At 41.3% G+C, this 23,195-nt stretch overlaps 1 non-coding gene and 1 pseudogene across 1 annotated transcript; one reads left to right on the top strand and one right to left on the bottom strand.

Annotated features, from left to right (window-relative positions):
- Positions 1 to 997: 997 nt before the first annotated feature.
- On the bottom strand, positions 998 to 1,116 carry LOC111729026. The gene has a single exon (XR_002776055.1). It is a non-coding gene; the product is annotated as a 5S ribosomal RNA (ribosomal RNA).
- Positions 1,117 to 1,331: 215 nt separating this feature from the next.
- LOC111729030 lies at positions 1,332 to 1,447 on the top strand (annotated as a pseudogene).
- The last annotated feature ends 21,748 nt before the right edge of the window (positions 1,448 to 23,195 follow it).

The raw sequence follows: 23,195 nt of genomic DNA, 5'->3' as shown, positions 1-23,195 counted from the left end.
AACCCAGTGACCCTTACTGATGAATGGATAAGCAAAATGTGATATATCCATGCAGTGGAATGTTATTCAGCAATAAAAAGAAATGAAGTACTGATAAGTGCTACAGTGTGGATGAACCTTGAAATATTATGTTAAGTGAACAAAGCCAGACACAAAAGATCACTTCTGTATGATTCCATTGATCTGAAAGGTACAGAACATGCAAATCCATAGAAACAGAGAATAGGGTTGTGGTTGCTTGGGGCCGGAGGAATAGGGGAGAATGGAGAATGACAGCTAATGGGTATGAGGTTTCTTTGATGAAAATGTTCTAAATTTAAATTGTGCTGATGTTTATATCCAAGTGACTATATTAAAAATCAATTAATTCTGTACTTGGGTAAATTATATGGTATGTGAATTATACCTCAACAAAGTTATTTTCTTTTATATTTATTTTTTAAGTTATTTTATTTTTAAAGGAAGAAACAGCACATTTAGAAGGAACCAGTGAAAGTAGAGCATGGGCAACAGACATTTAGATCGTGTGTGGCAATTGGGGAATTGCGTCTCAACCCCATGGCCTTCTTGGCAGTGTCTCCTGCCTACCGCCCTCAAGACGATTTTCCTAAAGGCCCGTGTTCTTGCATCAGAACGGTCACCAATGCCCACTGCCTAAAGTATTCTTGGTCTCCACCCGCTTTTCCAACCTCGTGTCCACCATGAATCCTTTATTCCACGTTGCCTGGTCTCACCTTTTGCCAAACCCTCCCATGCAATTCTGTCGATTCACACCATTCTTGCAGTTTATATATGTCCTCCTAGCCGCCACCTTTTCTGCCCTTCAGAGATAAACTCTGCAGATCCCACCGTTTTCTCTGAGTGCCCAGATCACAGCGAAGTCTCCTTTCTCCAACTCTCGTCTTCCTCGCTGTCAGCCTCACGTGTAACAATCTATACAGGGCCTGTGTGAATAGCAGAGTGTCACACACTTTTTTTCTTTCTTTCTTTTTTTTAATGTCTACAGCTCCTGGTCTTCCAAGGTGGTCTCCCATCCAAGTACTAACCAGGCCCGACCCTGCTTAGCTTCCGAGATCAGATGGGATCAGGCTTGTTCAGGGTGGCATGGCTGTAGACTGACTTGGGTTTTGAAGGGTCCCCGATACTATTGCCCCCTAACTCACCACACAATCAGATGATAATGGCCAATACATTAAAAAGTTAAGGATGACAAGAAATTATCTTTTAAAAATATTGTTTTCATGGACGTGGTTCTCTAGTGTAGCGGTTAACATGTCTGCTTTACACACAGAAGGTCCTGGGTTCGTGCCCCAGTGGAGCCACGGTCCATGGTCTATGGCCATGCCACCCTGAACAAGCCCGATGTCTGATCTCGGAAGCTAAGCAGGGTCGGGCCTGGTTAGTACTTGGATAGGAGACCACCTGGGAAGACCAGGTGCTGTAGGAATAAATAATAATAATAATAAAAATGTTTTCCTATTGCTGAAAAACATGCATTTGAGGATAGAACATTTGGGAAATAGAGGAGGGCCAAGGGAAGAAAATAAAAATTGCTGTAATGTCTCCGCCCAGAGATAACCGACATTAGTATCTTCCCGTATAACATTGTGCACACGTGCGTGTAGCAGTTTTAAAACTCAGATGAGCAGAAATGTAATTTCTTTCCTGATTGAATTCAGCCTGCTCCTCAGCTCTCATTTCTGCTGATGAAGGAAAAACATTGTCTTTTGGTTAAATAATCACTCAGATTTAGGGGTCTCCTCATCCTTTTCTCCTGCCCTTACTCCCACCTTTCCAGCCTCTTTTCACGTTATCCTATCCTGCAAATGGCTGGATTGGTGAAATGATCATCTTTGCAAAACACAGGTTTCGGCACGATGCGCCCTGCCCTTGCCAGTTTGCCCAGCTCAAGGACCTTCAGTAGCTCCTGAGGAAAAAGTCCTGATTCGTGATGAGCCTTGCGAGACCGTCACAGTCTAGCTCCAATCTCCCTGCTGTTCTTACTGATGCATTCTGCCCGCTGGACACGAGAGTATTCACTTTTTTCCTGAACACAAACAAATACTTTCAAGCCTTTGGTTCACTCTGTTTCCTCTGCAAGGAACACCCTTTGCAGCTTTCATCACCAGCAAATATCTTCTTCAATGCCCAGTTGTTTATTATTATTATTATTATTATTATTATTATTATTTTCAATGCCCAGTTTAAATGCTCCCTTCTCTGGCTTGACTTATTAATGGTGGACTAATCCTTTTCTTCATGTTCTCCCTTAGCACCTTGTACCTACCTCTATTACCGAACTAATTATACTGTTATTAAAATTCGTGAGTCTGTTCCCTCCTCTGCAGTGTGAATTTATTCACACTTACTTTTATTCATTTTTTTTTCTTTTTTCTTTCCAAAGTGGAGGTTTTTTTTTTGTTTTGTTTTTTTTTTACCCGGAACATTAAAGGTACTAAATAATAGTTGGGATAAAATGAAATAATATCTCTCAATACATATGTATTGGTTGATTAAAGAATATCAGGATTGAGAAGCCCAGGAGGTGGTAGATCAAAAAAAGAAAAAATACCGGAAGGGGTAAGAGACACAGAAAGAAGTGTAGGGTCCAGGTGAGGAAATGCTGCCGGCTGCGTTATTTGTTAGGGGTTCTTTACAAGCTGGCAATGAAAAGATAACTGTCCCTCTCTGATTCCTCATTGAACTTGGAAGGAGAACGTCACCGAATCCTCATGTAGCTGTGGCTGGCAAGGGACCGCTGCTGCACAGTCTGTGGAAATGACTAATTCTAAAGCAAGAGCACGGCTTCCTAAATGGTTACCTGCGTCTATCTGACAATTAAAAAGAGACAAATGTCCACCGATGGATAGATACACAAATGGTGTAGTGAAATGGTATTCAGCTTTAACAAGGAAGGGGCTCTGTCCTGTGTGATGATATGGATGAACCTAGTGGACACCATGCAAAGTGAAGTCAGCTCTCCACAAAAAAGACCAATACTGCGTGATTCCACTTATATGAGGTGCTTACATAGACTCATAGAGACAGAAAGTAGAATGGTGGTTGCTAGAGGCTGGGGGTTAGTAACGGTACCAGAGTGTCAGTTTTGCAAGATGAAGAAGGTCTGGAGATGAGCGGTGGTGATGGTTGCACAGCAGCGTGAATGGACTTAATGCCCCTGAAACGTACACTTAAAAATGGTTAAGATGCTAAATTCTATGTGTTTTTTACTGCAATTAAAAATTAAAATGATTAAAAAGTGTAAGAGCATATGACCCATTGTTTTATTTGCTATAGGGGAGAATCCAGGTTTTGTGCGGCCTGAAGCTTATAGAATTTAGGGGCCTTTTTTATAGAAAAAAAAAATTACGAATAGGAAATAAGGTAAGAAAGCAGATATTTATCAGAATGAGAATAGGAAGGGATTGTGTAAGTAAGGGGTCTTGAAACTTACTTTTTCTTACTTTCAAGGAGAATCTGCTTCTGCTGATCATAAAAGCTTTAGATTTTCTCCTGTGTGCCTTGCGTGTGTGACAGCTGTGGCTGTGCTGGGGAAGGTTTCCTCGTATGTCATAGTACAATGTGGGTCACTCCTGTGCTCATCAGTGGCTGTGATTAGGTTTAAGTCAGCACAATTGTCAGCTTCTTCTTTATTTTTCCTAGGCAAGCAATCGAGCTTTCTGTCCGGTGTAGGCCCATTTTATCTCTGTATCCCACCACGCTATATAAGACTTCAGTAAGTATAGCTGGGCCAGTCTTTGTGTATAAAGTTAATAATATGAGTGCCTTTGGGTGTTTTTCTAGCAAGGTTGGTGTGCTTACACTGGTTCCTTGTCAGTCTTTTGGCTCTAGGGTCGTGACAACAAGCACAAACATAAAAATGAAAAAGAATTGTCTTTTGCTTTTCCAGTTATTGTCTTTTCTGGAGAAAAAGCAGTACGAGTGGGTGTGGGGTGGTGAACAGGCTCCATGGCGATGGTCGCGGAGGTCAAGACCTTGGGAGTCAGCTGCTTCTAAATCTGGTGGATTCATTTTCAGTTGCAAAGAATTCTTAGGAAAACGACAAACTCAAAATGCAGAAGGGGAATTCCTCCGGCAGAGTTTCTGAGAAAGAACATTCCTTCTTTTGAACAAAATCTGAACTGTAGGACTCCCTCTTCCTCTGACTCATGTTTAATTGTAGTAGGAGAGAACTCGATGGCTGTTCTTAAAGTCATTTATTAGCTACATTCATTTTTAGGTTCTGTTTAAACCACAAGATATAAATAATGAGAAATTATTTTGAAATAAAAAGAAAAAATCATGATGTATTTTTTATATTTAACTCGAGAAGCATGGCGTGAAGTGAAGTCAAGTGGGTCATGGGTAAAACAGCGCTTCAAATATCAGATTTCCTGAAAGACCTTCTGGTCTCAGCTACTGTGGGTTGTGTATAAGTAAATCCTTCAACTAATGAATGACAGTGAGAAGGCCCTTAAAAAAGAAATTACTGTTTTATCTAATTATAGAAACAATCATGTATATTTTGGAGGAACATTTTTATTTACATAAAAAAAAAGAAAAATGTTCTGTAATTCTGTTCAGAAATCATCTCTGTAAACCTTTAGGTTAATGTTTAAGTGTATTTTCCTGCAATGTTTGATATAGGTAATAATTTTTATATAAAAACATACGATTTGAAAACTTAGAGAATATGTTAAATAGGCTCTTTGCACTCAAGAATTTAACATTCAGAGTTGTGAGTATTTTTAGCAATCTGGAAGGTCCATGACATGTAGAAACACAAGTTTGCTGACAAACTGGTGGGAAGCAATGAGTCAGCTGGTGGGTGAGTCACACAGTGGCTGCCCACATCTCAATTTGGCTTTGCTGTTCTCTATAGGGGAGAAGCAACTAATTGAATATTTGTGGTTACTACTGCTTAGTTCCTCCCAATACACATTCTCCCCATCATAGGTTAGACATTTTGTCATCAACTAAGAAGATATTTTTAAGTGTATTTAAGTATATTTAAATGTATTTCCTTCATAAATGACTTAGTGTTGGCCAATGAAGTGTAAATAGACATGTACACAACTACTGAGAATTATTGTTTTCCCATTTCTCCTGGGTGGAATATGATTGCGATGGTTGGAGGTCAGCATCCACTTTGGACCTTCAGGATAAATGCCATAGTCATAGGCTAACTATGAGCTGGAAGGATGCTGGTTCCTGACAGTTTTGCGGAGCCACCATACCACTTTTGGGCTTCCTTTTATATGAAAGAGAAATACATTTCTATTTTATTTAAGCTAATGTAAACATTTTTTTGGGGGTGGTTCTTATATTCAGTTAAATTTGATTCTAGTGGATACAGGCTTGTTCAATGTTATTGTTTATCCAGTGTGGGAAGTTGCTGACCTGCTTGTGTAAACTAGGATGAAGCGATCTCATCGTGCAGGATAGATCCAGGAGGCATCCTGGTCTTGGCTTAATGTCTATGTCTCTTCCTGCCATGTGCTGTCCCCTGGGACTCAGGACTTATGGACCCACCAGCAAGCATAGCTCTTAAAAGCTAGGCCTTCCTCTGTGTTTCTGCAGTGGGTTGGGCTGGTGGTGGGACAAGAAGTCTCTCTAGCCTCTGGGGAAAGGCATACTGGCCAGTGAGGGGTACGGCCAAGAACAGCCAGAGGTGAGGGCATTCACAGAAGGGCTTTTCCTAAGGTAGCTGTTGTAAAGGTGTGTGTCCAGGGACACCTGAGATTCTCTGAGACCCTTTCAGAGAGTCCATGAAGTCAAAATTATTTTCATAATAATACTTCCACATTACTTATCTTTTCCAAAAACTTTGAAAACTGCTCTTCTAGGTTTTCCTTAAAGAGAGCTTGTCTCGACCACACTGACACAATAGTTCAGAGCCGAAGCTGGAGAGAGTCGTCACATCAGTGGGTGGCGAATGGTTCTGCCTAAAGACGCTCTCCTGGGCTCTGTAATCTCCAGGGAAGATGGACCCATGGTCCCAAGGGTGGAGGAAAGTCCAGGGAGGTGGGTGTTACAGCTGAACTGTGTACCTGCCAAATTCGTATGTTGAGTTCTAACCTCTGGTACCTCAAAGTGTGATCTTATCTGGGAGATAGGTGATTTTTTTTTTTTAAGCTTTTGGTTTGGCCATATTTTCTTCTTTTTTAAAATTGAGGTATAATTGACATATATAACATTATATTAGTTTCAGGTATACGACATAATGATTTCACATTTGAATGTATTGCAAAATTATCACCACAATAAGTAGTTAGCGTCTACCACTATACATAGTTACAGATTTTTCTTTTGTGATGAGAACTTTTAAGATCTACTCTCTTAGCAACTTTCAAACATACGGTAAATATTATTAACTGTAGTCAGCATGCTGTGACTATATATTTGAAATACTCATTTAAAAAATTTCCGTTGTTAGTTTCCCAGAGTTTGAAAAAAGTTCTGAAAAACAAAATGGACAAAACTCTAGAGTTATTTTTGCGAGAGTAAATAGGGCCCTAAGAGGACATCTCCACCTCCCTGATTTTATGGATAAGGGAACCAAGTGGCACGAGACTGCCCAGCTGGCCCCCGGTGGCTGTCTAGAGTACTGCTTCCTAATGAGGGAGCCGGTTAGACGCCCCTGGCTCCAGGTGCTTCACACCAATCCTTGTTTCTAAGGCCATCTAGGCCCCCCAAAAGGGTCGGGGTGTGCTTGGGGTAGGAGGGGAAGCAAAAACACTGATGCACGGTCTTCTGTCCACCCCTCTGTCCCCTTTCCTCCCCCACCAGACTGGAAGAAGTGAGCATTTCTTTGTCATGTGCCCTCCTTCTCAGCGGGACAGTAAGCCTCCTGGCTGAGTCAGGGCTGCCGTCTGGGAGTGAGAGCGGTCCGTCTTCTAAACCGTCCTGGGCAGACGGGGCCAGCCGGGCAGCCTAGGCCTGGCTCTCTGAAGCCTACGGGGTTTCTTCCACATATGCTAAAGGGGCTCCGATGTGAGCGGTGGGACTTGGGTCTATGTTGTGCTGAAGACACGGAGGAAATCTTTCTAGCTCGAAAAGTAGATTTCAGCTAGGGAAACTCCTGTTCCCTAAGGAGAATTTGGAGACGATTGAGAGCATTTTACTGTGACCGTGGCTTCAGTGTGCTACTGGCTTTTAGTGAAGTGAGGAAATGAGCATGACAGTCCCCTTGAGGAATAGTTGCCCCACTTAAAATGCCACTGATGGTGACCCCCTGAGAGGCTGAGCAGAATTTCCTAAGCTCGCGTTTTTCAGGTTCCCGCTTCTCTTGCTCTGGGTCCCCGTCTCAGTGATGTTTTCTGGGAGTGAAAGGTTTCGAGAGGGTATAGTTTAAAGAAGGGAAATGATATACAGAGGTAAAATATTTGCAGAATCTTACCTTCTTACAAAACGAAGGCCTCAAGCTCTCTGTGATCGGTGGAAAGGAAACTGGAGCACGAGCTAGACAGCTCACCGAGGACCAGAGGGTGAGGCGAGAGCGAGGCGTGATGCCGAGCAGTCAGACGCAGGAGGAAGGAGAACGGATGTCCCAGCCTCAGCCCATGCCCAGCTCCTCCCGGGGGAGGACTGGAGATCCAGCCCGGAAATGTCTGGGTAACTTTACAGGTGGTTGTATAACTATATGCACAGTTCTGATCAGACATGAAATTCCAACTTACAGAAAACATTCAGGTCTTGTAACATAAAGCTGCTTTCACAGGGCAAGTTTAGCGTCAAGATTCTGAAGTTCAGAGTGGCAAAGATGACGAGGCTCCCCGGTGGAGGCCTGTCTCTGGGAGGCTTTCCCGCTGCCTGGGTGCCGTGTGGTTAGAGGCCGGAGAATCCCTGCCACGAAGCCAGCTCTCGACAACTTCCAGTTCACACAGCGGCTCTTCTTTTGCTTGTAACAAAATTAGTATGATACTAAAATTAGTACTGATAATCTTCTTGGATTATAGTTATCTGTGAACTCTCTAATATTTGTTCAGCAGGTATTGCAACCCCCTTCTAGCCTGTCTTCCTTTACTACCAAGGCAGGAAAGCTAAAACATTTCCTTGACTTACTTGCAGCTACGGTTTTAGGCTCCACCCAGCCCAGCCAAATGTCTGGTGTGCCTTTTTAAATCCTAAAAGAAACTTTGACGAGATACAGTTGTACAGTTGTTACATAGCATTGTGCGTATGTCCGTGTTTAACGTTTCCCACGTTGTGGTCCAGGGCCATGCAGTTGATTTAAATCAAGTGATCCTGCAATATCACTCTCATTACCACTATTATCATCATCAATATCATCACCAAAAGTGTCGAAGTGTGTGTGATTACTATGATTGGTGTCTGCCATTGAGTCTTACTGTTCTTATTTCTGACATGTCTCTTGAATTTGATTTGTTCCATTCTCACGGGCACTCTCCTGGCTGGGAGCTCATGGTCTCTCATCTGGGTAATGGCAGCATTCTTTCCACATCTAGCCTTGTCTTTGCCTTCGCAACTGACTCTCCTTACAGGGATCAGAGGTCTCTCAGGCATCATAGGTGCCTTGGGTCTTAGGAGTTGTTTGTTCCTGAGCAGAGTGGGGACATAAATGTTTCAGGTAGGAGGTATTACACATTTTCTTTATTCAGGTATTTGTTTTTATAATCATTGGTTTGCTTAAGGGCTGGAAAAATCTCCTCCACCCCAACAAAAAACTGAACCCTATCCAGTCCTGTCGGAGGTTCTGACATATACTTGTTTGTAGGAGGGACAGTGGTGAACGTTTGTTCGCATGTGCACAGGCACACCCATGCACGCACACACTCTCACACTATGAATTGGAATTCGTTATAGGAAATCCGGCACAATGAGCCAACCTGAGATCAAGGTCTAAGCATTTGATGGAGATAATGCTTCTACCTGCATGCTGTATCTGGCTATATGTATGAGTCTTGGGGGAAAGAGTTGAGTGTATTATTTAGGGTAAAACTAGGCCATTGTAAAAAGATATTCACAGTAATCAAGTGGCTTAAAGAAGACAGAAGTTTATTTCTTTGTTAGGCACAGTGCACGGTGAGCTCTGCTCCATGCAGTCACTCAGGTACTCAGGTACCCAGCTTTCTCCACTGTCTCCTAAATCCTAGGCTCCAGTTACGTGGTCGAACATGAGCCGTAGTCAGTCAGTATTCTCGTTTCAGGACAGAGGAAGTTATGTGGAGGAATATGTGTGTACTATTCTAAGGCCCGGGCCTGGAGTGGCATGTATCACTTGTACCCATATTCCATCGGTGAGAAGTCATAAGGCCCCATCTATCTGCAAGGAGGACTGGAAAATGTAATCCCTAGCTAGGTGGCTACATGCCCAGCTATAACTCTACTATTATGGCAGATGGAAAGAAGAGACTTTGGGGGACAACTCTCTGATATGTTGAGTATATATGAATATACAGGATTACAGTGCGTTGGGATCCAGATGATTTTGACATGGGACAGCCTTTCATTGAACTTTATCTCTCTTCAAAAGGGACCGGCTGGTTCTGGCATCCAGGATGGCAGTGGTGGTTGTTACAGCAGATCTCAATAGTGGTGAAGTCCTCCTTTGAGGGATATGCATGGGGTCCTACACCCCCAGACATTGCCACCAGGGTTGATTGAAAACTCATGTAAACAACCCTGGAGGATTTTTGTGACTGTACAGGAAGAGGAACTCTGGGAAAAGACTGGACTTCCTATTACTCAAGCAGCGAATACTTAGAGTATGAAGACCTTGGGTAACTATTCAAATGTGGCCTTATTTATACTTTTAGGCTGATGAAGTCTGGACATCCCAGGTATTCACAGACTTGATTGTTATTATTATTATTATTACTTTTAATTACTGTGGTATTTTTGCATAAGAAAAACGTACTGTTTCTTCTTGCTGCCAACATATAGTGCAAACTCTTTTACATCATACAGAGCTCCTCATGGGCTAAGCAACGCTTCACGTCTTCCCGTTCCTCACCACCTTCTGTGGTCTGGCTTCCCTGGATTAATTACTCTTGTCCAGATATGACGGGTATTTTTCTGCCTCTGAGCTTTTGCTCTTACTGTTTCGTACACCTGGAATGCCCTTTCTATCCTGGATTAATCTTACTCATCCTTCAAGTCCCAGAGCAAGTGATAATAATGGTGACAGCTAATAATTAAGCACTCATTATATGCCTGTTCTAAGCACTTTACATTGTTTATCTCTTTTAATTTTCACAACAGATATGTGATAGGTACTATTGTTATCCTTATTTTTTACCATCGAAGAAACAAAGGCATAAAGAAGTCACCTAGGAAGTGAGTGTCGGAGCCGGAATCTGAACCCGGGGGGCTGGCTGGCTACAGAGCTGAGCTCTCGACCAATACGTGACAGGACATTTCCCCACCCCTGACCCCACCTTTGGAGCTGAATTAATCTCCTCGGCTGTGCTTCCATGGACCCAAACTGGGTCAGAGATAGTTGTTTTCTGTCTTTGTATAGTCTGCTTAGAGTGCTTGCTCTCTAACGTTTAGCAGACGTCAATAAATGTGTGGTGGTGTGGTCACTTTTATGTGTTAACGTGGCTGATAGGACCAATTATTTAATCAAACACTGATCCGGGTATTGCGGTGAAGGTATTTTGTACATGTGATTAACATCCAGGACCCGTCACTTGAAGTACAGGAGATTATCCTTGGTATTTATCTGGATGAGCCTGTCCAATCAGATGAAAGGTCTTAAGAGAAAACCGAGGTTTCCATGAAGACAGTAATGCGTGTCCAGCCTGTCGCCCTGCTCTGTAGGGCTCTGACTTGCCTAACCAATGTCCACAGCGGCGCAAGCCACATCCTTGTAGTGAACCTTCCCCTATCCCCTTCCCTGGTGGAACCCTGACCAACAGGGTTTGCGTCACTTAATGATGTAGGCCAGCTTGTAAGGAGTCGATGTCCTTGTTGTTTCTTGAGTCCTTAGTCGAATCTTGACTTCCTCTACGATACATTTAAGGATTTTTCAGAATTCTCCAAGTTTTTAGCCTGGTCACATTTGAACAAGCTCCAAGTTTTCTCCTGGATCATGAATTCTGCAAGAATCATAGGGTTCTCTCGTAGCATCCTCAAAACCCCAAACTAATTGTCATTTCAGCAGAAGTGGAGTTACTGTGAGGCAAGCGAGGCTTAAAACTTCAGGGCCACGCTCTCATCCGGACCCTTCCAGGCTCTGGGAGATTCTGAGCAACGTGTTCACATGGACATCTGGTTTGCATGAAGTTTGTAATAGGAAGATATTGTAGGAAATGTATTTGGAAAGAAATTTTGCAATGTTTTAACACTTTTGAAAAAGTATAGACTTGATTTGTTGGACCTACATGAAGGGCATCTTCTTTGGTCATCTTGAAAATTTTTATTAAAAAAGAAAATTATGAAAAAAAATGGAATGTGAAACGGAAGTGCTTAAGAGGCGTGACAAAATCCATAGAAATTTTTCTGTTGTCAAGAAGTAAATTTTAATAAAATTTTCAGATCATAACTAAAGTGGTAGTCCATTGAGAGGAAGAACTAGATTTTGAATCGCAATAATGAATAAGGTCTTAGATTGTTTGATAATATAACCAGTGAAGAGGATCAATCACATAAACACATTAGGAAAAGATTTGTATTTCTTGCTTATTTGATAAAATACTGATATTGATGAGGACAGTACAAAATTCACATTATGTCATTACATTGAGGATATTGATAACAAAGTATTCAATGAAATATCAATTAGTCATTTAGTATTTAAGATTAGCTGCTGCTCAAAAAACCCAAAATGCCTTGAAATTTTACATCTCATTTATAAAAGACACTAGTTAGAGGTATTTTCAATTCTTAACATTTTACATGGCTTTACTAGTGAGTCGTGAAGCTAAAAGAAACCTTTCTAAACTATAAATAATAAATACACATTTTGGTCAGTCATCATGGAGGAAAGACTGAATTCTTTTATTCTTTCTATAGAAAGTGATTTTATAAAATCTCATGATATGAGGAGGCAAAGGACGTGCAGCCAAAAAATGTGACAAAAAATGTATTATAGAAGCGTGTTAGGTATTTAATTTGTAAAAAAATCAAGTTGTTTTTCTAATTTTGGTGATTATGGTGTTTGGCAGATTTAAAAAATTTTATAATTTGTTGAAGTTTCTTTTTTGGTTCTAAATAGATATTTACCTAATTTAAAAATTCCTTTTCTTATAGAGGACCCAAATTGTAGGACCATCGGGTGCCCCCAAACCTGGTTTTCAACTATCATTAAGGCTTTTTCTCTTATCTGTTGCCTTTTTCCCTCCAAGAACTTGGGATTAGATTTTCAGGGTTCCAGAGAATAGAATGATATATTGAGAGCCGCAAGGTTGAACTTCACACCAGGCTTCATTCAAATTTGTATCTCAGTAAAATGACAGATGATCACAAAGGATTATTGTGAATCTTTGGAGCTGCTTGAGTGCGACTTAACTGCAACCTCAAATATTAAATGATCAAATTCTACAGATTTAGTGTAGAGGCTTTGCCCGGGGGGAGAGCTATCTGATCTCCTTTGAAAAGATAGTCTGATGCTAACTTTAAGCCTTAGGATCTCCCAAGTATGCTTGTTTTGTGACTGGATGCTGGCTTTCAAATGTCCCATTCCACTGCCTTGAAGAAGAAAGGGCCTCTGTCCATGGAAACTGGAAAATACACGTCAAGTAGATTAGACAGGGCTCAGGCATTTTTCAGTTGGTCATTGATTCATGGCTCCTCCACTGTATTTAGAGATGACTTACTGAGAACAGAGAACTCTTTTTAATGATATAATCCCAACTTCAGCAAGCAGATATCGTCTGGCTCTTGATATGTATCTATTTAGAAAGATTTTTGCCTCATCGGTGGAACTGCTAAGGTCGAAGATGGAACTCTCTCTTATGAAGGAATGCTTAAGTGTCTTCTGTGGAATATCTAATATTTTTTTCTTTAAATCTGGATGTGGGGAGTGAGCATGCGGAGGAAGCTTCCTTGTATACTGCTCACTCTCAGCGACAGATGTTAACAGGGGAGACCTGGGCTCCTCGATGACCTTGACAATGGCCTTCCCTCTTTTAAGTGTCATAGGTGACTGTACATCAGCCTTTCTGCTTTGTTTCATGCTCCTTTGTGGGTCCCGTGGATCAGAGAATGTGCATCAGAGAGTCCCTGTTGCACAAGGGCACAGGCACCCAGGACCCTGTTATTTCCCCACCGTCATGTGAGTCTGTCCACGATGCCCCGGGTCAACGGCGTCTTCTGCTTCCGCTCGGCGTTTGCCTGGCGTCTGAGTCCGGACGCCGTACCGCTTGCGGCTCAGCCCTGGCGGAGCGGCACTCGAACCTGTTCGTGATCCACACTTCTCGTGGGCTTTTCTTGACCTGCAGTGCTCTCTCATCCCGTGTGCACGAGTCCGGAATTTTATTCATAATTTGATCATCTCGACCAAATAGTTTCTGTTCCTTCTACGAGGTTGCCTCGTCTTTTGAATCTTTGCATTAGCACCTTATTTACATTTCGATGAAGGCCCTTGCCTAGCTGGCCCGTGGGCCTGGTAGCACAGAATTGCACAGGTGAGGGACCTGTCTCTGTCGGTGAAGTTCGTAGTGACTGCTACTCCTTCCTCCTGCCTTAGGTTTGTACCGTCTTCCTGCGTAACTTCCCCTGATGACAAGCCACCGGAGTTCAAGGGCGGAAGATCATCGCGGGTCCCTTTCACATTAACTTTAAAATGAAAATCACTTTTCTGACCCTGGGGAAAGCTGTATTTCTTCTCTATGCTATCATGACACTCCTATGTCCCCATACGACTTGCTTTTAGGACCAGCATGTTTCTTTAGACAAAAATGTGCCTTAAAACATCCTAAATTTTCTAAATATTTTAAGAGAAAAACAACAATTTTTCTCATAATTTCAAATCTTCTGGAAACTTACAAGAAATCAGCCTTACGTTTCCGTCTAACAATCATTATCATATTATCATGGAAGCATTTAAAAGTCATGGCTGTGCATCTAGATCTCAGGCCCTGACCCACATTTTTAGAGTTCAAATTCTTTTATTACACACTAGATGTCACTCTTTACCCAGTGAATCTCAGAGCTAAGTGTTGAGGTGAGTTAATTAGGAAAAAAAGCTATTTAGGAAAGAGTGTGTAAGTGGCTGCAAAACATATTTTCAATTACTTTCAAATAGGACATTTCCCCCACAGTTTGTTAGAGGCATTCATTATTTCTTTAGTAAAAAGGAACCCTTTAAAATTAATTAAAGGAAAGAGGAGGACAGTCGATGGCAGTCTTTTCTCCTTCCCTGCCCGCGGCTGAGGGTTTAGACAGGTGTGGAGATGGACCGAAATACGGCTCGTTTCTGAAATCATTTCCTGAGCGAAGGGCAGAGCAGTAGAGGGGTGTGGGCTGGCATCTGAACCTTTTCCAAGAGATGCTGAGCATTTCACACCCTGTCCTCCCCAGCACGCCAGGGAGGACCCTGTGAGTGTGAAGGACACTTCAGTTTATTTTCTTGATTTAACTGGCATTTTCAATCGTGACACATTTGTGTGAATCTTTTAATTGCGTTGCCGAGGTGAAAAAAAAAAAAAAACAACCCAAAGAATGAACAATGCGTAAAGGGCGCTCTTTATTTTCAAGTCGTCTGGGCTGAAACAGTAAGCATGGGTGGTGACCTCATCCTCCCGTTATACCAGAAGGCAGACTAAAGAGCGTTTCTTTTGGAACCAGAGAATGAGGGAAATTAGTGTGGTATCTCTTTTTTCTTGTTTTGTTTTGTTTTATTTGTTTATTTTTAAGTGACTATGACAGGTGAACATGTATCCAATTATTTATCATGCTGGTTGCTTTAAACATTTTTTGAACTGAGGTATAATTGACATATAACATTGTATTAGTTTCAGGTGTACAACATAAGATTCAGTATTTGTATTTATTGCATAATAATCACCACAATAAGTGTAATATTACTTTGTGTAAATTCTCTCATGATTTTAACACCATGGATGCCTCCCAAATTACAAAACTTTAAGTGGGAGTGGAGACCACCTTGGCGGTTTGCTGGCGACATCGCTCTCAGTGGCTTTGCTCAGCCCTGGGCGTGGAACTGGCCAGGAGTCCCAGAGCCACACTTCCTTTTAAGTGACTTAAACTCTTCAGGTAGTAATTGAAAGAGACTCTCACCCCGGCATTCCCAAAACGACGATATCCCCCAAATGACAAAAATAAGAGTGACGGTTTAAAGTATAGGCCTGAAATTTCGGCTATGAACTGACATGCTGTCTGTCCCTAGAAATCTGTGGAAAACCTACAGTGTGGTCAGGGCTCAGCTGGCAAAGGCTTACCTCATGCTGTCTGCCATTTTGCTAGGACCTTGAGGTCTACTTTGCACGTACATTGCGTGCACACACTCAAAGAAAAAGATTATGAGGTTTTGCAAAAAAAAAAAAAAAAAAAATCTTGCCTATTAAATTTTAGATTTTTGTGCTTTGAATGTATTGGAATAGTTAAATAGGTCTCAGTCTTCGGCGAGACTGGGTCACTTGTGGCTGTCCCCAAACCATTCTTCCTAAACCATAATTCGATGTCATTTGGCTGGTATTAGAATGTGACATACTCCATTTTCACGTGTACATATGTGTGTGTGTGTGAGATGACCTTTCAACACAATTCTTGGTTTAGGTCTCAGTGACACTGGCTTTGAATTACACCCAAAGCTTTTCCTTCCCAAATTATAATTTTCCCTATATAGAGAGTCTGAAAGCAGGAGAAATATATAGGAAAACAAATTGAATTCATTTATCAGCAAGTATTTAGAGAGCCTTACTTACCCTTAATAAAGAACTTTTTTTTCATTACAAAAGTAGTACATGTATATTGTAGGAATTTGGAACATACAGACAGGCACAGAGAGGAGTATATAACTGTTTCTAATTCTATCATCCAGAGACTTCAGCATTCGTATTTTGGTGATTTGTTAATATTTGTTTGATATAGTTCCATTTTTGGCCTCTATTTCTCTCTCTCTCTCTCTCCCTCCCTCCCCCCATACCTATATCATTCTATCATTTATCTCTGTAAATTGTGATCATGTTGTGCATACTATTTTGTAAACTACTTCTCTCCTATTTTTCCTGGTAATTAAATATTCTTCTACAACATGGTTTTTAATGGCTTAAAAGTGTTTTGTTATTCAGACAGTTTTTAAAACCAGTCCTTGATAGGTGGACAGTCTCGTAGTTATTTCGTGAACATTGACGATTAGTGCTTTAGGATAAAAACTGTAAGTGGACATTTTAAGGTCGACGACATGTATATTTTTTAAGCCTCCTCCATGTTGTAAATTACTTTCTTATCTTTTAAAATTCAATTTACATTTATTTCTACCAGCCGTCTACAAACATTCCTGGGTCTTTGCAGTGCTGCCTCAGAAATCTTTTTGTGGTGACTGCCAACGTTTTCCCCAAGTTTTCTTAGTAAAAACCAAACAGGTTTCTTTAACCTCAGCCTTAAGATGACTGCCTTAGCACATTACAGAGGATGTTTAATACTAGATTAAAGCAAGAACAAATAAACAATAAGAAATAGTAGTAATGCGCCTCTGACTCTGGGCATATATTTCAACAAGCATGTTTAGTTCTAATTACTAGTGATGAATTCTTCATAGTCTACTAATAAACTTCCTGTAGAATATCTTGAAAAATGCAGTGAATTCTTTGCTCAGGTGAGAATTCACTATAACTTCTGACTCTAAATCTCTGTGGAAAAGAAGGACAAAACTGGCGTTTTTCCTGGTGAAAATTATTGGAAAGACTGATAAGGAAGGGAGACTTAGCAAGGTTCTAAAATAGTTATTGCCGTGAGGAAAAAATTGGGAAATACACCTGCAGCTTAATGTAGCGTTAGTATTAGGTAAGGGTAGTGCTTTTAAAAAAATGTTAAACACTAACCATAGTGCTTAAGAGATAAATGAAAAAGTTAAGCATAAATTAGTTTAGAAAAAAATACCATGGTATTACCTGGTTCCACTGGAAAATGTCTGCTGGATGGGTACATTCTGGATGAACTTGCCTCTGGGAGGTTTGACATGCTGTTCTTCGTCAAGTTGGCAAAAATATGCAAGTCAGAAAATACCGAAGTTCTAGTTTATAATCTTTATTTGTGCTGGCTTTTGGGATACCGTTGGGAACCAAGAGAAAACAATTCCTTTTTATTCATTTTGTGCAACTTTCTCATTCTTCTTTCTCATAGTAAAAGGATTTGAAATGGAAATAGCTTTTTATTTTTTCCTGATTTACAAAAGAGGATACATATTTACTGCAAAAAATTATACAACATAAAAAAGCATGAAGAAGAAAGGGAAAAAAAATCATTAAAGGAACCACTACCAGAAGATAACGACCGTTACTGTCTGGTGAACATCCTTCCAGACAGCTGACTCTCTCTTCTCAACAGATACGAAATTTTATACAAATGTATTCTGCTATATACATTGTTCAATCACCTCCTTTTTCTTTTTTTACAGAAATATATGGTATGACCACATTTGGAGGTCAGTATGTGTAGATCTATAGCATCATTTAAAATGATTGCTTAATATTCTATTGTGACTGTGTGCAGAAAATGATTTTTAATTTATTATCTTAACATTTGAATTTTTAAAAATTTATTTATTTTATGGTGACATTGGTTAACAAAATCCAATAAATTTCAGCCGTACACTTTAACAGTAAGGCATATGTATATTTACACTGTGTGTTCAAACATTTGAATTTTTAAAAATTACCAGAAAGAGATAATGCTTCTGAAATGCTTTTTTCCCTCAATGTTACAGGGTGCTTAAAATAAAAAGTGAGTCTTATTTATTCCCTCTCTTCTATAATTAATGCCACCTTTCAGAGATTACCCTAAAATATGATCTCCTCCAGAAAATTTTATAAGAATATATAAGCTTTTATATACAAATTTTTCCCAAGTGAGATCCTTTTGTATTTTATAATTTGCCTAAAAACTATTTTTTTTACAGTACATTTGTGTACATTTTCCAGATCGGTACATATAAAGTTATCTAGTTCCTTTTTAAAACATGCATATATAGAATGGGTTTACTATGATTGTTTAAACTCATACCCGGTAGATGGATATTTAGGTTATTTTAATTTTTAGATATTCTCAACAGTGCTGTAGTGAACAGTCTTGCATGTTCATCTTTATGAGTGTCCTGTTATCTCTTTAGTAGCTTCTTCGCATTCTTATTGCTGAATCGCAGGGCATTCATTCTTGTTTAATATTTCGATCTGTGGCGTCAAACTGTCATTCCAGTTATTTCCACTTCACTTCTGTACCAGCTGTGGATGTTTTCATTTTTTATCTTTTCTAACTTCTGGGTGGAAACTTACATAGCGTTGTTATTTTTACTTGAATTTCTTTTATTATTAGTGAATTTAAAGGCATTTGACAATGCCTGTTGTTGGTCATGGGAAGTTCTTTTGTGATGGGCTTATTTGTGTCTTCATTCCATTTTTTTATTAGGATATTTATCTTTTTCTCTTGTAAGAGCTTTTAAAATCTTAAGGAAATTTGTTATTTTTCTGTCATATGTGTTGTAAATATTTTTCAATCGGTTTGTTAGCTGCCTTTACATATTTGAGTGCCATTAAGAAAACATGCAAACGTTTTAAAAATATGATATTCGAAGTGGAAACTCAAATCAGCGTTTCCAGTTTATGTAAAAATCTGACTTGATATGATACGTTCCATCAACACTCTCTCCTTTCTACTTACTGAGTGAGGAAATAAAGAAAGATGAAAAGGAGAAGAAATGCCGGGTCGCCCTAACTCTCCCTTGTTTTCTATGTCATCCTTCTCAGTGTGGTGGCTAATACAGGGATGTCACACGAGTAGGAAATGCTCTGACAGGGTCCATGGTGGTTCTTGTCGCTGCCAACACTACGGACTTCTGTCAGGCCAAGCTGGTCGGAGGGGGCGGGTGTGGCCTGCTTGGGGGTGGCGGTGCTGTGTGGACACCGCTTGGTCTTGGATGTAACACCGAGCCGCGCCGAGCGCCAGCGCATCATGGGGACACTGGGATTCTCTGTGGGGGGCGTCGTGAGTGTGAGATGTGACTGCATGGCGAGGAGCCGGGTCGCCTCGTTCGCACACATCTGTCTCTTCTGCTCAGGCCCATGCTCCATTGTCCCCCTGGACTCTACACATAGACACAAGTTCAAAGATAAAATTATGAGGAATTTTAAGATGGCAACAGTGGAGCATGAAATTGGGTGTGAGGCCCCCTGTGTGACCGCACAGGTCGTAGCCACGAAACTAGTCCTTTGGGGACCCCACGCGAATTCCTGTTGGTGACTGGGCTAGGGCCACGGATTAGAGATTCACGCAGCTTGGGAGACGAAAGGGACACAGACTCTGCCAGCTGAGAATGTAACGGACCTGAGACCCTAATAATGAACCCGTGACACAGTCTTCGTGTCTCCAGAGGACATCGTCCCTTTAGTGACCGACGCGTCCACACACACATGCCCACTGGCTGGGACATTTGCCTGAATGCGTCTTCACTCGTTTCAGCCGTGGCCGAAGGGCGTGTGAGCGATGTGGGCAGCACATCGAGTGCCCCAGCCCGCTCCCATCGGACCGGTCCGGAGCCTCGTACCCACGAGCTCACCTCCACTGTCACACGGGGATGCCCGAGAAAAAGGAAAATTAGAGAGTTTTATAAGCACGCGTACGGCACAGTCATGCTCTGGCAGAGCGGCTGTCCTTATTTTCTCCTTGATGACGACCACATCCCGCTGACTGGTGACAGACCCTCTATACAAGTTTACGAGATGCTTGAAGTGTCCAGAAAAAAAGACACCGGGCAAGCACGAGGCACCGTTATCACTTGCTTGAATATCTGTGTTTTGTTACCAGACCTTCTCCTCTGGTGCCGCATGGATCAGCATGGCTCATTTTAAGCGAGACCACACGTGGCGTCTCATATTCCCATCACTCACCTGCGGAGGGTCCTAGTCTTACTGACTTTCCAAATCAGAACAAAACTATCTATAAAACTGCTAAGAAGCAAACCCTGAAGCAAGGGGGATTTAAGTATTTTTCCCCTACCAACGAGGGAAGAATCTAATACCCTAATCCATCAGATCTCCCAGACAGAAGCCACAAATCTTTTTTGTTTTGTTCAGCATGTTGGCACAGTGACAAGTTCATATTACACTCTGTCTGGAATCTCTAGTCACCTCACCAAGTCTCAACAAGTTCACAAAAAGGGCCGAGGCAAATAACCCTGGAATGCAGGTGATCGTTTATTTATGTTCTTACCTTGTTATGTACCAGTCTATACCCAAGGCCTTTCCCGAAGAGCTTCATAAAAAGTAATAGTAACTGACATTCATCACGCACTGAGCTTCTCTTTCCATTTCCTGCTTCTTTAATAGATCCCTACAGAGGGTGAGGAAGAAAGCTCAGGCTATTGCCAGACAATTGGATCACTTCGCTGTCCCCAAGCTCATCAAGAATTCTTCTGCTGCTGCTCGAGTGAGACGTATTTTTGAAAAGACGACATGGGTGTCGTTTGCGGATTCTTTACCAACCTTCGGCCGCCATTTTCTTTGACTTCCTGTCATTCCCAGCATTCACCTTAGAGTGTCTTATGGCTGGGGACGTAATGACACCTTCCTGCACTTAGTGTCGTTGCTTAGGAGATTTCGAAGCACTTACCAGGGTACGTGTCCTCCATTTCTCTGATAAAAGTAATGAAAAGTATCTGGGTTTATGATGATAGACTCTGTAAATTCTGATCAGGGTGGACAGATACATTTATAGGAAGAAAGTTTCTGTGTAAAGGAACGTTTCCACTTCCTACGTGGGGACTTGTTCAATCTCCTTCTTCCTCTAACTCTCTTCCTCCATTTTTCTTGTTTTGCTCTGACAATATTTTGAAGAGTGATTATTCGATCATTAAGTTCGCTTCGATGTGATGCAGTCAGTGCCGTCTTTGAAATGCTTGGAGGTCTCGATCACAAACTCTCTCCCTTGGCTTTGGACATAGTTAGTATCCAGTCCTCTTCATTCACTTCGGTGTGGTCATCTGTCCACATACAGATAGATGTAAAGGAGGGTGAGGCTGGAGTGGGCCGAAGGAGAAGCTTTAAGGCTCAGCCGAGTCTTCCAGGAAGCCCACCCCCTCCCTCCCCCTCTCTCAAGCTGGGTTAGGGACACTCTTTGCTGCTTCCCCAGTTCTCTGCCTGTGGCTCGATCATTGCGTTTGCTACTTTTTTTTTTTCTCTTTTTGGTAACTGGCTTCATTACCTAGCATTACCAGGGCAATTATGAACCATTGTTAAACGAAGTTTAATGCAAAGACTAAAAATAAATATTTCAATTGAAGCGAATTTCTAAAATTATAATAATTAATTCAGAGTTATAATTATTTCCAACATAGTAATAAAGCTTCTTTATATACCACATTTTCCATTTTATTAGCTGGAGCACATAGAAATTAATATCGGCGGGAGATCCCCCTGTGGGAAGCAATTCGATCAGACATCAGTGAGTGTGAATCTGAGCACCTGAGAGAACACACGTGCTCACTGCAGACGTGAGGAAGCGCGTGGGCATAATTCGAGGGAGCCCCTGGGTCCAGGGGCTAATCACTGATTTCTCTTGTCCGTCCCTTTGACAGTGTGCTATGTGAGGCTCTGTCGCTGTTGTTTAAATATTCTGGGCTGTGAATGATGAGGTCAGAATCGGGCCTGCCTTTGTCCCTGGGACAAAGCCTATCCCTTTGAACTTTCTACTTTGGGGCTTGACGATCAAGATGAGTTTTGGACCTTGAACAAAGATTAAATTCAGGATAGTCAATTCAGGGCTCCCTTGAAATTCTCTTTGTATGTTCTCCCTGTCTCCTCAGGTGCCTTCAGGTGTGTCCCCTGGGTTCCTCCTGTGGGTTTCCGTCTCTGGGAGAGTGCTGCCCACTTCTGGGTGCTCAGGAGGACACCTGGCTCTCTCCTAAGTGGGTGCCCCATGCAGCTCTGAGTGGATGCTGCTGGAAAGGGCCCGTCTGTCTTGATCAGCCCTCATGTCACCTTACTGGCAAAAAAGATCTATTGAGCACAGATTTCATGCCAGATTTTGGACTTGGAATTGAGGATTCAACAGATAAAAAAGACTTAGAATTTTGGACTCTCAAAATTCTCAAATTTTCATAGCTGACGAGGTCTAAGATTTGTTTATCTTCAAGATGGCATTTTTTTTTTTTTTTTTTTTGTTCCTTAGCATGATTTCCTATGTGACCGCACAGGGGGAAAACCAGGAAAATTAAAAGGGACAACTGCAAAAAAAATCATGAACATTTTGAGCCTTCTTTATCATACACTTTGTATGTAGAAGAAAAGAATTGTCATTCCCTCCTGTTCTAAGCAGCCTCCCCAAAGTGGATTTCATCTAAGCCACATAGCCGTATATGACACCAACTGTTTTGGTGCTAATAACAAAAAGACCACTGAAGGCTAAATTTTATTATATAGATGCTTAATTTATGTGTTCTCTTCCTAGAGCGTGGGGACTTTTTTTACTTTTTATTTTTTAAAAAATATTTTTCTATTTTTCTATTACAGTTGACATACAATATTATATTAGTTTCAGGTGTACAACATAGTGATTAGACATTTCTATAACTTACGAAGTGATCACCCTGATAAATCTAGTTCCCATCATCTGACACTGTACATAGTTATCACAATATTATCGGCCGCATGCCCTGTGCTGTACTTTACATCCCCATAACTGTTTTGTAACTGACAACTGGTACTTCTTAATCCCTTCCTCTCTTTCACCCACTCCTCCCTGATCCTCCTCCCCTCTGGCAACCATCACAATGGTCTGTTTGTGAGTTTGTTTCTGTTTTGTTTATTGTTCCTTAGATTTCACGTTAAGAAGACTTTTTTATATTTGAGTAGCACGAACCTAACATAGTATCTGGAACGTGGTAAGGATCCAATAAAGGTTTGCTGGGTAAATAAATGAAGACAGGCAGGATTGAGGAAGCTTAAAACTGGGACAATCTGTTTCTTGACTGTGCTGTTTGAGATGGTAAGAAGGGAATGAAAGCTAAAGGTCTCATACACATACTGCATGCTTGTTGCACCCCTAATGGTGCC

Source organism: Pteropus vampyrus, unplaced genomic scaffold, assembly GCF_000151845.1.
Source record: "Pteropus vampyrus isolate Shadow unplaced genomic scaffold, Pvam_2.0 Scaffold243, whole genome shotgun sequence".
In the NCBI taxonomy this organism is placed as follows: Eukaryota; Metazoa; Chordata; class Mammalia; order Chiroptera; family Pteropodidae; genus Pteropus; species Pteropus vampyrus.
Note: the sequence above shows the minus strand (reverse complement) of the source record. Positions and strands in the feature narration are given on the sequence as shown.